This window comes from Salmo salar, chromosome ssa09 (assembly GCF_905237065.1).
Source record: "Salmo salar chromosome ssa09, Ssal_v3.1, whole genome shotgun sequence".
Classification (NCBI taxonomy): Eukaryota; Metazoa; Chordata; class Actinopteri; order Salmoniformes; family Salmonidae; genus Salmo; species Salmo salar.
This window is the reverse complement of record NC_059450.1, coordinates 118,367,317-118,381,928: the sequence shown is the minus strand read 5'-3', so window position 1 is coordinate 118,381,928 and position 14,612 is coordinate 118,367,317. Positions and strand designations below refer to the sequence as shown.

Sequence of the window (14,612 nt, the reverse complement as noted above, 5' to 3'; positions counted from 1 at the left end):
CACATCATCAGACGAAGGAGGGGCATATGTTATGTCACCAATTAGTTTGTGACGGGGCAAAAAAATGACGGTATATAGGCCTATATCAAACACAATACATTTTGCTCTACAGTTTGTAGTTAATTATCGCAGTCATTTATTGTTTTTCTTTTTAGGAGTGGTTGGTAGGCTATAGAATTGTGCAGCTCATGCTCTATCCACGACAATTGTCCCGTTATCTTATGATGCCTGGGCGCTCGAACTGGAGCCCTTGGGTGAGGCTTCCAAAATTGTACAGATTGAATTTCGAACGTTTAAGTCATTCACCATAAAGATGAGGTAAGAATACAAGTATTTTTGTTACAATTTATATTTTATTGGTGATTTGGTAGCCTACGTTTTTCACTAACTTTTTTGATCTCACACACACAGTTTTCAATGCAAACCACTGTTAATTAGTTTCATAACGCGATAATAGGCTTTCATATGAATTGATGAAATAATTCGAGGTGTGACACTAATTTGAATTTATACATACATTTGAGTCTAACACAGGCAAATTATAGGATGTGTATGGTTTGCCTTGACTTCATTGTAGACTCCGTATAACCGTATCAGTAATGACCCTCCAAGGTCACTTTGGGGTTAGCCTAACATTGGTGGACAAAACATCCGCAGAACCAGTACTGGGGAATAGTGAACTACATGTAGTTCAACTAGTAATTTAACTACATTTTGCAATAGCTTGGTAGTAGTTAAACTAAATTCAAATCTAGAGTGTTTTCAGTAGTTAATTGCTTTTTTACCATGTAGCAGTTTAGCTAACTACTGGAACTACACACTACTTTGTTGTAGAAACAAAATGAAATCTAGGTGAAGTAGGTAATCATTTCATTTCTTGCCTAATTCTCTCTCTTTTTTTGTGTAGGCAGTTTGTGTTGACAGTTTTTGTGTTTGTGTTTTTTGTGTTGACAGTTTTTGTGTAGGCTAAAGTTCACATTCGGTTAACATATGACCCCAAATTGATCTGTCTTGCAATATGTAGTCTATGACATTTCACAAAGTAGTTCGGATGTAGTGAACAACTTTTTCAAAGTAACTTTTGTTAACTAAACAATATTTTTGTTACGGGTAGGGTAGCTTTAGTGAATCTTAACAAGTGGTGTAAAGTACTGAAGTAAAAATACTTTAAAGTACTACTTAAGTAGTGTTTTGGGGTATCTGTACTTTACATTACTATTTATATTTTTTACAACTTTTACTTCAGTACATTCCTGACCAAATGTATATACTTTTTACTCCATACATTTTCCCTAAGACCCAAAAGTACTCGTTACATTTTGAATGCTTAGCAGGAAAGGAAAATGGTCCAAATTCACACACTTATCAAGAGAGCATCCCTGCCAGGGGCGGAAATCCCGGGGGGGACGGGGGGGACACGACCCCCCCATCCTTGGAAAAATATGATTTGTCCCCCCCAATATATCACTGAAACATAACTATGTAATTTAAATAATATTAATAATACGCAATGAAAGCAATTGTGCTGATTATAGACACTTAATAGCGCGTTTTTAAGTTTCAAAAGATTGCGACCCCCCCGCCCTTTGCCTCACAATGGTTTGATCCACTGCCAGTTCCTTAGCTTGCTACGTAACTGCCGTGAGGTTCATCCAGTCAATCGCGCACACACACTAGCTGAATATGCAGAGCTAGCGCGCAAATATTAACTATTAAGCTAGCTAGTACCTATTCCATTTATGTGGCGTCGTCAAAGATGGAATCAGCATGCAGATGATGTAAGTTAGTGCTTCAAAGTCCCTGTGATAAGGTTAGCGATAAACTGAAGTCCAAACTGAACAGAACTACACTCTCTTCTACCATTGTCTTAAATATATTTAATGGTCTCGTTGCAAAAGCTAAATTGTCGCAAGGGAACTTTTATTTATTTATTTTATTTCACCTTTATTTAACCCGGGTAGCAAAGATTATAGCAAACACCACTGAAACTGAATTGGTGCTCGCTAGCTTTGCAAATTCAGCTATTGTTAGAAGCCAGCCAATATGAAACAAACTATTAAAATTACAAAAGGTTGCAGCATATGTTGTGTAAATGGTGAACTCATACAGCTGTCAACTCTTGTCATTTTAATCCGTTTCACATTTGCTAGCTACCTTTTAGATCGAAGCCCATATAGAATGATTGAAGATGATAGAAGCCCATCTCCTACTGTAAATAACCTACACAATGTGTGTGTAGCCAGCCAGCCAGCCAGGTAGAAAAATGGCAGAAAAATAAAGGACGGACATCAGAGTATTTTTCAATACACCAAAACGCATAGTAAGAACCCTAGTAGCCTAATATCTCAAAGACTAGTTGATAAAATGTTCATAAGAAATAAATTAAATTCTAATGGAAATGTTTCACAATGATGTCATTAGGCAGAGCAGGCAACAGATGGCACACAGACAGCAGAGTTGGGGACAGATATGCAGGGACAGACTGGCAGAGACAGGGAGTCTCAGGTAAGTTTGTTGAGTCTTTGTTTGGCAACATTATGAAAGGTTCTCAATTTTTTTGACTTGTAAAATAGGAACATAATTGGAAAATGCCATGGATACCCCCACTCTCAACTTAAACTGGTGACTGAACTAAGATTTGTTAAAGGCAATGGTATTGCTGTTGTGATTAGTTGTGTAGTTTTGGGTACCGGTAGTTAGGAGTACGGCAAACACCTTATTTCTTTGGTTCCTCAATATACATTTACCATATTACAATGTAGGCTATGTGTTACAGCACTACTTTTGGTGTCCCCCTCAGGAATTGCTCTTGAGAAAATTTCATGTGATTGTCCCCTCCAAAGTGGATATCAGATTTTCGCCCCTGATCCCTGGTCATCCATACTACCTCTGATCTGGTGGACTCACTAAACACAAATGCTTCGTTTGTAAATTATCTCTGAGTGTTGGAGTGTACCCTTGGGTATTCGTATAGATATATATAAAAAAATGGTGCTTAATATAAGGACCTAAAAATGATTGACACTTTTATTTTTACTTTTAATACTTAAGTATATTTTAGCAATTACATTCACTTTTGATAGTTAAGTATATTTAAAACCAAATACCTTTAGACTTTTACACAAGTAGTATTTTACTGGGTGACTTTCACTTTTACTTGAGTCATTTTCTATTAAGGTATCTTTACTTTTACTCAAGTATGATATTGGGTACTTTTTCCACCACTGATCTTAACTTCTTCCAGTGTGAAATAATTGGTAGCTTGGTAAACTATATTTTCAGAGTAGCTCCCCCAACACTGCCCAGAACAATACGATTGATAAGATTATTTGTGATCATTAATATTTGAAGATTATAAAACAATACCCAGAACACCAGAGTATAATATTTGTCACACTTTGAACCATTTAGGACCCCAAACAAAAGGAAAATAGATAAGGGCTGCATTCAATCTCATCATAGAAGTATCATTATTGCTAGCTCGATTGAAATTTAATGGCAATTTAATGGCAATGAAATCACCTTTAAATTTGAACCCGGAGCTTCAGCCAGGGGCGCATCTTTCACTGGGGACGGGGGTGACATGTCCCCCCCCCATACATTCTGAAATTGCATTTTTGTCCCCCCCCCCCCCCCCAGTTTTATAATTGGAATGTGATACAAAGTGTGCTTTAGGACCATGAGGACGCCTCCGAGTGGTCGGGTAGGCTGTTTGGAGCGTTTAAACAACTGGATTAAATAAATATAAACTCAGCAAAAAAAATAAATGCCCCTTTTTCAGTACCCTGTCTCTCAAAGATAATTCATAAAAATCTAAATAATTTCACAGATCTTCTTGTAAAGGGTTTAAACACTGTTTCCTATGCTTGTTCAATGAACCATAAACAATTAAAGGACATGCACCTGTGGAACGATCATTAAGACACTAATAGCTTACAGACGGTAGGCAATTAAGGTCACAGTTATGAAAACTTAGGACAAAAGAGGCCTTTCTACTGACTCTGAAAAACACCAAAAGAAAGACGCCCAGGGTCCCTGCTCATCTGTGTGAACTTGCCTTAGGCATGCTGCAAGGAGGCATGAGGACTGCAGATGTGGCCATGGCAATAAATTGCAATGTCCGTACTGTGAGACACCTAAGACAGCGCTACAGGGAGACAGGACGGACAGCTGATCGTCCTCGCAGTGGCAGACCACGTGTAACAACACCTGCACAGGATCGGTACATCCGAACATCACACCTGCGGGACAGGTACAAGATGGCAACAACAACTGCCCGAGTTACACCAGGAACGCACAATCCCTCCATCAGTTCTCACACTGTCCGCGATAGGCTGAAAGAGGCTGGACTGAGGGCTTGTAGGCCTGTTGTAAGGCAGGTCCTCACCAGACATCACCGGCAACAATGTTGCCTATGGGCACAAACCCACTGTCGCTGGACCAGACAGGACTGGCAAAAAGTTATCTTCACTGACGAGTCGCGGTTTTGTCTCACCAGGGGTGATGGTCGGATTCGCGTTTATTCGTCGAAGGAATGAGCGTTACACAGAGGCCTGTACTCTGGAGCGGGATCGATTTGGAGGTGGAGGGTCTGTCATGGTCTGGGGCAGTGTGTCACAGCATCATCAGACTGAGCTTGTTGTCATTGCAGGCAATCTCAATGCTGTGCGTTACAGGGAAGACATCCTCCTCCCTCATGTGGTACCCTTCCTGCAGGCTCATCCTGACATGACCCTCCAGCATGACAATGCCACAAGCCATACTGCTCATTCTGTGCGTAATTTCCTGCAAGACAGGAATGTCAGTGGCCAGCGAAGAGCCCGGATCTCAAACCCATTGAGCACGTCTGGGACCTGTTGGATCGGAGGGTGAGCTCTAGGGCCATTCCCCCCAGAAATATCCGAAAACTTGCAGGTGCCTTGGTGGAAGAGTGGGGTAACATCTCACAGCAAGAACTGGCAAATCTGGTGCAGTCCATGAGGAGGAGATGCACTGCAGTACTTAATGCAGCTGGTGGCCACACCAGATACTGACTGTTACTTTTGATTTTGACCCCCCTTTGTTCAGGAGCACATTATTTCATTTCTGTTAGTCACATGTCTGTGGAACTTGTTCAGTTTATGTCTCAGTTGTGTCATTTTGTTATGTTCATACAAATATTTACACATGTTAAGTTTGCTGAAAATAAATGCAGTTGACAGTGAGAGGACATTTATTTTTTTGCTGAGTTTTTATATATATATATATATATATATATATATATATATATATATAATAAATATGTCCCCCCCACTTCTAAAACCAAAGTTGCACCCCTGTCTTCAGCAATACAGATTGAATCCAGCCTTTACCGCCTTACACTATAAAGGTAGCACTCTCCTAGCCACGCTAACCTTGCCCTCGTGTGGGTGCTAACACGCTAGCAAGCAGCTAAACAGTGCTACATATCAACAGCCATTGTCAGCCAATCCAGTAGGGGTTGGAAGCTATGGTGAGCTTCAATTGGTCACTCACGTTGCGTTATCGCGGAGGATTTGAATAAAATGTAACTTTAGTTCCGCCCTGTTCAGCTCCCTCGCCCATGCTCGCATCGCTCAATGGTCCCCTGCCCACTCTGCTTCTCTTGCTTTCCTTCCATTGAAAGTGAATGGCTTCGATGTTTCACCGCGCAATGCCGCTTCCTGGTGTAAACTCACCGTTAGTGTCACTTCTTATTTATCATTCGTGGCTAATCCCTTTTAATCTCTGGAAACGCTTTCCTTGCTGGTCCAGTTTAAACACCAAGATACGTCCTCATATATCTCAGTGGCGCAGCCAATGAGGATCTTAATAGATACTAAATACTCCCGGAATTAAAGGTATAAGGTTGTCTTTTTTCTCTGCATTTATCACTTTCATTATGTTAAACCTTCTCAAGGTCAAAAGAAGTCATACTTTATTTACAAGTTTAGTTAGGTTAACTCTAACCATTTCATCATTCAGGTTCCTGCCTTGGATGACCGCTTCCAGTGCCAAGAGTAGAGCATTGCCATTGCCAACTATGGGCAGCTATTGTGTGCCGGGCATTTCAGACGCCCAGAAAGAAAATCTGCATGCTTTTTTCTTTGCTAGTTTGATCAGTTACCTGATTGGCCATTCAGTATTTATTGATTCAGATACATTTGAATATTAAACATTAGTTTTAGTCTGATTAGTAGAGTATATTGCCACATTGTAGTAGCAGCGTTTGAGCACTGGTAGGCAGCATTGATGCAGTTTCCATAGCTGTAGTGAGGTCAGATGGCGAGCAGTACTGCTTCGCATTCTCATCATTAGCTCTAAGATAACATTTTGACAAGACTTTTTCTAGCATGTGTTAATAACCACGTCATGGCTGAATAACAGCCATTATCAATGCTTTGTGGATTGTCAGGGAAGGCTCTCTGTAAATCAGAGGCCTATCAGTCAGAATAAGGTATGCACTGGACCATGATAAGGTGCAGTCTGCACTGGACTTCATAGTGAACACGGATGTGCGTCACTCTCTATCACGATCAGATCTCAGAACAATTTCTGTAATGCCATGTCGTCAGGTAGAGAAGTACGCAAAGCCCAGACCAGAGTTTATTTTTGTTTCCCCGTGCCAGTGCCTTCACCCAGTGGGGAAGAGGAGGGAGGGTGGAGAGGTACGTGCCTACTGCCTACAGCCATGGTGGTCGATTGGCGGTGCAGTCCTCTATCAGGACAGGATGCCGCTCTCTGAATGTCCTGTGTTTACAGTGGAGCCGCCGCTCCGAGCACCACCCTGGAACAGCCGCCCGCCAGCCCACCCTCCTCACCCCTAATCACTCAGACTACCCCCTACTCACCTGCTCCCTGCCCCTTAGAGGGAGACAAGTCTGCACTCTCCAACTTTCCCATTGAATTTGATATTGATTCTGTAGGGCTAACCATTTGGTCTGGCTGATGAACATGTCATATGGCCTTTCCCACACAGATGCTGGTGTTGCTGGACTCCTTAATGGAAAAGAAAGACCACGAAGATGACCTTACATACCAGTAAGGAGGAAGGATCTTGGTTTGTGTTTAGGTACAGCAGCCAAAGGGTGTTTTCCTTTGATAGAAATGTTCCTACTAAAAGAACAAATGCACTTTAATTACCATCCTGTCGTGCCAGTGGGCAGGTGTGGTGACAAGGGTGCATACAGAAGTCGTGGGCGTCACTCTCCTCCCTGCCTGGCGCTCCCCATGCCGGGCCCAGGGCCTTTGAGAATTCCACTACAACCCAATGAGTGGCCCACCCATCTGGGTGGTTCTATTTACCCAAGGGAGTATGGGCAAGGGGTGGGTTTGGGGTGTACTCTTTCTAAATGGCCTGGAATGAGATCTCTATCTTAATTGATATCTAGCCATTTAATCTAACATAGCATTCAGGACCCAAGCCTGATCTCTCCTTTTGTCCCTCTCTATGGAAAGTGTAGTTACTGGGCTGTAGTTTTTCACTATTATTTGAGCTATTTTACCTATATTTCTATTATTTTCTACCCCTATGATCCTCTCCAGCCCTCTCCCTTTCCAGATTCTTTAGGCTGGACCAGATGCAGACGAGGGCCATTCCTTTGCCATGCTGGTGCTACAGGGGACTGTCTGTGATGTCTCAATCGGTGGTGTCTGGCTCCACCGTGGGAAGCAGATGACTTTGAGGTGGGTTCCTCTACCACTGCGAGTTGGCTTCCTTCTATCCCAGCCTATAGCCCAGGAACCACATTTCTCTTCCAGTTACATCAATTAGTTCCATTTACACAGTTTCCAATCCACACACTTAGACATGGTGGGCTGCATTTGGTCCTGGAGGATTTGGTTTGTCGCCACAATGGTTTCTTTCATTATGGATGATGATTTTATTCATTCAAACTATTGTCATGGTTTGCTGCTCGCTGATGTTCCCTACCCCTTTTCATGTTTTCCTTAGTTGTGTATTCTGCTTGGTGACTCTAATGTCTGTTATCGCGTAGCTGTAGGACCAGTGGCTGGAGGATGTGCAAGCAAGTGATGGCAGATGGAAGGACCATCAAAGCAAGGGATTGAAAAGGCATTGCGGAGGACCAGAGGATCAAAGCCCTGGTCTATTGACCAATCCTTTCTAACACGATGTCGAGTACAAATCTATTATTGAGATGAGTAGCTCAGCCAATAAAAGTAAAATCACTATTAACAATTCGTCCTGTTCATAGCAGTGAAAATGTTTACATTATTTGTTATAAACAGATTGTTTTTGATTCAATTCTGTCACATACAGTATTAGTCATGTTTATGGAAATGCAAAAAGGTTAGTGCAATCAGGACTATGTGTGACCTGTGGATTTGCTGCCAAGTTTATACTACACTTATGTGGGAAATAAAGTACTGTTTTGATCCTGAACTTCTGTTCCTTATCTCCTCGTGCTTTTGAATGGCATCATACAATTAGGATACCTCCTTTTAACCACTTCAAGTGTTATTGGATCGGCTGTTGGCAGTTATGAATGGTCAGCAGCAACACTTAGATTTCATCATGTTCAGCGGATATTCTCATGCTTCCCAAGTGACAGCAAATCAGGTAAGCGGCGGAGTGGATTCAAACTCTGAATTTTGATATCACCAGGTGAAAGTTGCGTTGGTCTATAGCTAATCAAGTGTGGATTTTTCTTTAAATATCTTCAATAGCCTTGTATTACTTATAATGTGTTCATTTTAGGGTATAACATTTTTTATTGCAGAATATTGATATGATTATTAGAAATGTTAATATACTGTAGTTGCCCAACAATATCTCCAATTGTATGTCAGGATGTTATGTTTGGATGATCAGCATCCTGAGTATATTATGTAATTTATATGTTCCTGTGGGAAATGGCTCACATGATTGAACTATTCACAGCTCATTAGAAATAAAAGTACTGAGGGGTTTCCATCTGGTTGTTAATGTTTTGAGTTGGTGTCTTTGAATGGGGAGCTAATTTGGTTGCTTTCCTGGACCTCTGCTGGAGCTCTTTCTCTCTGCCAGGGCATCTTCAGTCCTCTCAGCAAGGATCTATGAATCAAGTTTCCACCAACTTATAGTCATTGAATCATTGGAATCACGTGTGATGAATGTGCTTTTGTGCTTGTGTTTAAATGTCAAGCTCAGACTCAAAGTCTGAACCAGGGTTCCCCAACTGGCGGCCCGGTGATTTTATTGTATGTAAAATAAATAATAATATGTTTTAGAACACCTACTCATTCAAGGGTTTTTCTTTATTTTGTACTATTTTCTACATTGTAGAATAGTAGTGATGACCTCAAAACTATGAAATACCATATGAAATCATGTAGTAACCAAAAAAGTTTTCAACAAATCAAAATATATTTTATATTTGAGATTCTTCAAAGTAGCCATCCTTTGCCTTGACCCTCTTGACATTCTCTCAACCAGCTTCATGAGGTAGTCACCTGGAATGCATTTCAATTACATGTGTGCCTTGTTAAAAGTTATTTTGTGGAAATTATTTCCTTAATGCGTTTCAGCCAATCAGTTGTGTTTTGACAAGGTACAGTAGGTATAAGGTTGATAGCCATATTTGGTAAAAGACCAAGTCCATATTTTGTCAAGAACAGCTCAAATAAGCAAAGTGAAACGATAGTACATCATTACTTTAAGACATGGTCAGTCAAGACGGAAAATGTCAAGATGTTTGAAGGTTTCTTTAAGTGCAGTCGCAAAAACCATCAAGCGCTATGATGAAACTGGCTTTCATGAGGACCGCCACATGTGAAATGTCAGAATAATAGTAGAGAGAATTATTTATTTCAGCTTTTATTTCGTTCATCACATTCCCAGTGGGTCAGAAGTTTACATACACTCAATTAGTATTTGTTAGCATTGCCTTTAAATTGTTTAACTTGGCTCAAACGTTTTGGGTAGCCTTCCACAAGCTTCCCACAATAAGTTGGGTGAATTTTGGACCATTCCTCCTGACAGAGCTGGTGTAACTGAGTCAGGTTTGTAGGCCTCTTTGCTCGCACACACTTTTTCAGTTGTGCCCACAGATTTTCCATAGGATTGAGGTCAGGGCTTTGTGATGGCCACTCCAATACCTTGACTTTGTTGTCCTTAAGTCATTTTGCCACAACTTTGGAAGTATGCTTGGGGTCATTGTCCATTTCGAAGACCCATTTGCGACCAAGCTTTAACTTCCTGACTGATGTCTGAGATGTTGCTTCAAGATATCCACATAATCTTCCTACCTCATGATGCCATCTATTTTGTGAAGTGCACCTGTCCCTCCTGCAGCAAAGCACCCCAACAACATAATGCTGCCACCCCCGTGCTTCACGGTTGGGATGGTGTTCTTCGGCTTGCAAGTCTCCCCCTTTTTCCTCCAAACATAACGATGGTCATTATGGCCAAACAGTTCTATTTTTGTTTCATCAGACCAGAGGACAATTTCTCCAAAAAGTATGATCTTAGTCCCCATGTGCAGTTGCAAACCGTAGTCTGGCTTTTTTATGGTGGTTTTGGAGCAGTGGCTTCTTCCTTGCTGAGCGCCATTTCAGGTTATGTCGATATAGGACTCGTTTTACTGTGGATATAGATACTTTTGTACCTGTTTCCTCCAGCATCTTCACAAGGTCCTTTGCTGTTGTTCTGGGATTGATTTGCACTTTTCGCACCAAAGTACGTTCATCTCTAGGAGACAGAACGCGTCTCCTCTTGAGCGGTATGATGGCTGCGTGGTCCCATGGTGTTTATACTTGCATACTATTGTTTGTACAGATGAACGTGGTACCTTCAGGCTTTTGGAAATTGCTCCCAAGGATGAATCAGACTTAATTTTTCTGAGGTCTTGGCTGATTTCTTTTGATTTTCCCATGATGTCAAGCAAAGAGGCACCGTGTTTGAAGGTAGGCCTTGAAATACATCCACAGGTACACCTCCAATTGACTCAAATGATGTCAATTAGCCTATCAGGAATTTCTAAAGCCATGACATAATTTTCTGGAATTTTCCAAGCTGTTTAAAGGCACAGTCAACTTAGTGTATGTAAACTTCTGACCCACTGGAATAGTGATACAGTGAATTATAAGTGAAATAATCTGTCTGTAAACAATTGTTGGAAAAATTACTTGTGTCATGCACAAAGTAGATGTCCTAACCGACTTGCCAAAACTATAGTTTGTTAACAAGAAATTTGTGGAGTGGTTGAAAAAGGAGTTTTAATGACAATGTCAACTTCCGACTTCAACTGTATATATCATTAAGTTAAAGTCGCATACAAACATGGTCTCTTTTTTGTTTTTTTGAGTAAGGCAGCTCCAAAATGCAAGTGTTTCACTCTAGCTCAGTGCTTTCTGTAGTGGTGGGGCAAATCAGCAGAAAATATGTGGCGTTGCACCGTGACTGGCTCGGTGTTCTGTCACTCATGGGGATACTGCGTCACCTCCAAGTCCAAGGGTAGAGCTAGAAAATTCTAGCCCGTTGGGTTCTGCCATAGAGTTACATTAGAAGTGCCTATCCAGGAAGGAATCAAGGTTATTGGCCACAGATAAAATTACGTCAAATCACATTATATCTACAGTTGCTTTGATTGGACTGATCATATCAACATCATACTTTCAAAATCTTAGCTAGCAGTCATCATCATGAATTAAGTCGACCATCTACTGGCAAATCATTTTTAATCCTTGTCTTATGAAGAGAAATAATGAAGAGAAATTATAGATAAAACGTATCGGTGCTCATCGTCCATTGGACATAAACATTCCACAAAAAGTTGGAAATTGCAAATTCTACAATGAGTGGTTTGGGAAGAATCAGTGTGGATAATTGCAAGCATTGCAAAGCAATCCTTAGCCTGCTATTCAGTGGAGTGGCTATGTGGTCCCAAGTCTAAGATTAACGGTCTCTTTTCCTAGTTTAAAATTATTAACATTCAACATGAAGCATTATTTGTGCTGCGCTCAAAACAACTGTTAACTCGGAACTACAAAATCTGACTTTAGTGAGTTCAAGACAACTGGGAACTCAGGAAAAACTTTCATCCAACTCAGAATTGTAAATTCGGAACTTGGGCTTCTTTCTAGAGCTACGACCTGAAGATCACTGACGTCATCATGATTCAACCTTTTTTTATTTTTATTTCCCAGTTGTCTTGAAAGCACCATAAATCCAGAGAATGTCAGACTTTGATGACAAAGTTTGATGACAAAATTTGTCCGCGAAGGACCGCCGTGCCACCTTCCTGGTCAAGTGAGCACAGCACAAGAAGGGGAATCCAAAAATGCCTTGTACGCTGCTGCATAAATTATGTAATATGCCAGGGAGATATGTATACTGTAGCTAAGAAAGTAATACTAAGTGTATGTTGTGTAGTAAGCTGTTAGTAGCCCTTGTGCCTCACCCTAATAATTTGGTCTATTTTCACCTCTTAATTTTGCTTACTGTTCTGACTTGGTGGTGCACACGTAGCCTATAACCTGTTTTTGAGAAATGTCATAATCTAATATTGTAAGAGCTTTCATTGTCTGCTTATATGCCCCCTTTATTTATCCTACGGTTCTGACTTGGTGTACAGGGAGAACACTGTAAGAACGGCCCTTGTTCTGAATTATGTTGCTGTACATTTCAAAAGTGCTGAACAAATAGTTATATTAACTACGTCCGTCCTAGCTCGCTCATTAATGTCTTAATCAAAATTACGGATTGCCTCTTATGCGCTTGTCGTCCCCTTGGGCCATAGTTTGTACATCTCAGTTGTCAGTAGAAACCACATTTGTTTAAGCAAGTCAGCCATATCAGCAATGTTTTTTTTAAAGGCAGTAAATGAGGCTAAATGAACTGTTTCGCTGCCAGACAAGGTTTCGCTGATAGCCAGGTGTAGCAGTGGTAAGGTGTTGGGACTGCTGTTGGGACTCTGCTGTTGGGACAGCTTTATGTAGGCCCTAACAGTTTGCGGGCACCGTTTGTCACTGTTATAGTGCAATTAATGTATTGTTTAGTGTTGTGTTGTGTAGTGGCTTTGCTGGCATGCATCCCACTTGTTTTTTTGCCCCACCAAGATTTACATGCTAAAATCGCCACTGGGCATGCTTCAGATGCCTTACATGATCAACAAAATGCTCTGGTAGTACTTCACTGCATTGATAAGGCTCTCAGTCCCTCTGAAGTGATTACACTGTTCTCACTCTGCCCCTACTCGGATGGTATTGCGCCGTCCCAACCTTCGCTCTCTCTCTCCCGCTACTCTCTCCTCTTCCATCCTATCATCTCTTCCCTCTGCTCAAACCTTCTCCAACCTATCTCCTGATTCTGCCTCCTCAACCCTCCTCTCCTCCCTCTCTGCATCCTTTGATTTCCTCTGTCCCCTATCCTCCAGGCCCGGCTCGGTCCTCCCCTCCTGCTCCGTGGCTCGACGACTCACCGCGAGCTCACAGAACAGGGCTCCGGGCAGCCGAGCGGAAATGGAGGAAAACTCGCCTCCCTGCGGACCTGGCATCCTTTCACTCCCTCCTCTCTACATTTTCCTCTTCTGTCTCTGCTGCTAAAGCCACTTTCTACCACTCTAAACTCCAAGCATCTGCCTCTAACCCTAGGAAGCTCTTTGCTACCTTCTCCTCCCTCCTGAATCCTCCTCCCCCTCCCCCCCTCCTCCCCTCTCTGCGGATGACTTCGTCAACCATTTTGAAAAGAAGGTTGACGACATCCGATCCTCGTTGCAAAGTCAAACGACACTGCTGGTCCTGCTCACACTGCCCTACCCTGTGCTTTGACCTCTTTCTCCCCTCTCTCTCCAGATGAAATCTCGCGTCTTGTGACGGCCGGCCGCCCAACAACCTGCCCACTTGACCCTATCCCCTCCTCTCTTCTCCAGACCATTTCCGGAGACCTTCTCCCCTACCTCACCTCGCTCATCAACTCATCCTTGACCGCTGGCTACGTCCCTTCCGTCTTCAAGAGAGCGAGAGTTGCACCCCTTCTGAAAAAACCTACACTCGATCCCTCCGATGTCAACAACTACAGACCAGTATCCCTTCTTTCCTTTCTCTCCAAAACTCTTGAACGTGCCGTCCTTGGCCAGCTCTCTTGCTATCTCTCTCAGAATGACCTTCTTGATCCTAATCAGTCAGGTTTCAAGACTGGGCATTCAACTGAGACTGCTCTTCTCTGTGTCACGGAGGCTCTCCGCACTGCTAAAGCTAACTCTCTCTCCTCTGCTCTCATCCTTCTAGACCTATCTGCTGCCTTTGATACTGTGAACCATCAGATCCTCCTCTCCACCCTCTCCGAGCTGGGCATCTCCGGCGCCGCCCACGCTTGGATTGCGTCCTACCTGACAGGTCGCTCCTACCAGGTGGCGTGGCGAGAATCTGTCTCCGCACCACGTGCTCTCACCACTGGTGTCCCCCAGGGCTCTGTTCTTGGCCCACTCCTATTCTCGCTATACACCAAGTCACTTGGCTCTGTCATATCCTCACATGGTCTCTCATATCATTGCTATGCAGATGACACACAATTAATCTTCTCCTTTCCCCCTTCTGACAACCAGGTGGCGAATCGCATCTCTGCATGTCTGGCAGACATATCAGTGTGGATGACGGATCACCACCTCAAGCTG

The 14,612-nt window shown here is 42.4% G+C and overlaps 1 long non-coding RNA gene across 3 annotated transcripts; it reads left to right on the top strand.

The window, feature by feature from the left end:
• LOC106612706 (uncharacterized) lies at nt 1–8,401 on the top strand. 3 transcript variants are annotated; one of them, XR_001330350.2, is made up of 4 exons: nt 1–318; nt 6,977–7,038; nt 7,543–7,683; nt 7,995–8,401. It is a non-coding gene; the product is annotated as an uncharacterized lncRNA (long non-coding RNA). The 3 variants fall into 3 exon arrangements; XR_001330348.2 differs by having other exon boundaries at nt 6,977–7,069; XR_001330349.2 differs by lacking the exon at nt 1–318 and having other exon boundaries at nt 5,649–7,038.
• Nucleotides 8,402–14,612: the final 6,211 nt, after the last annotated feature.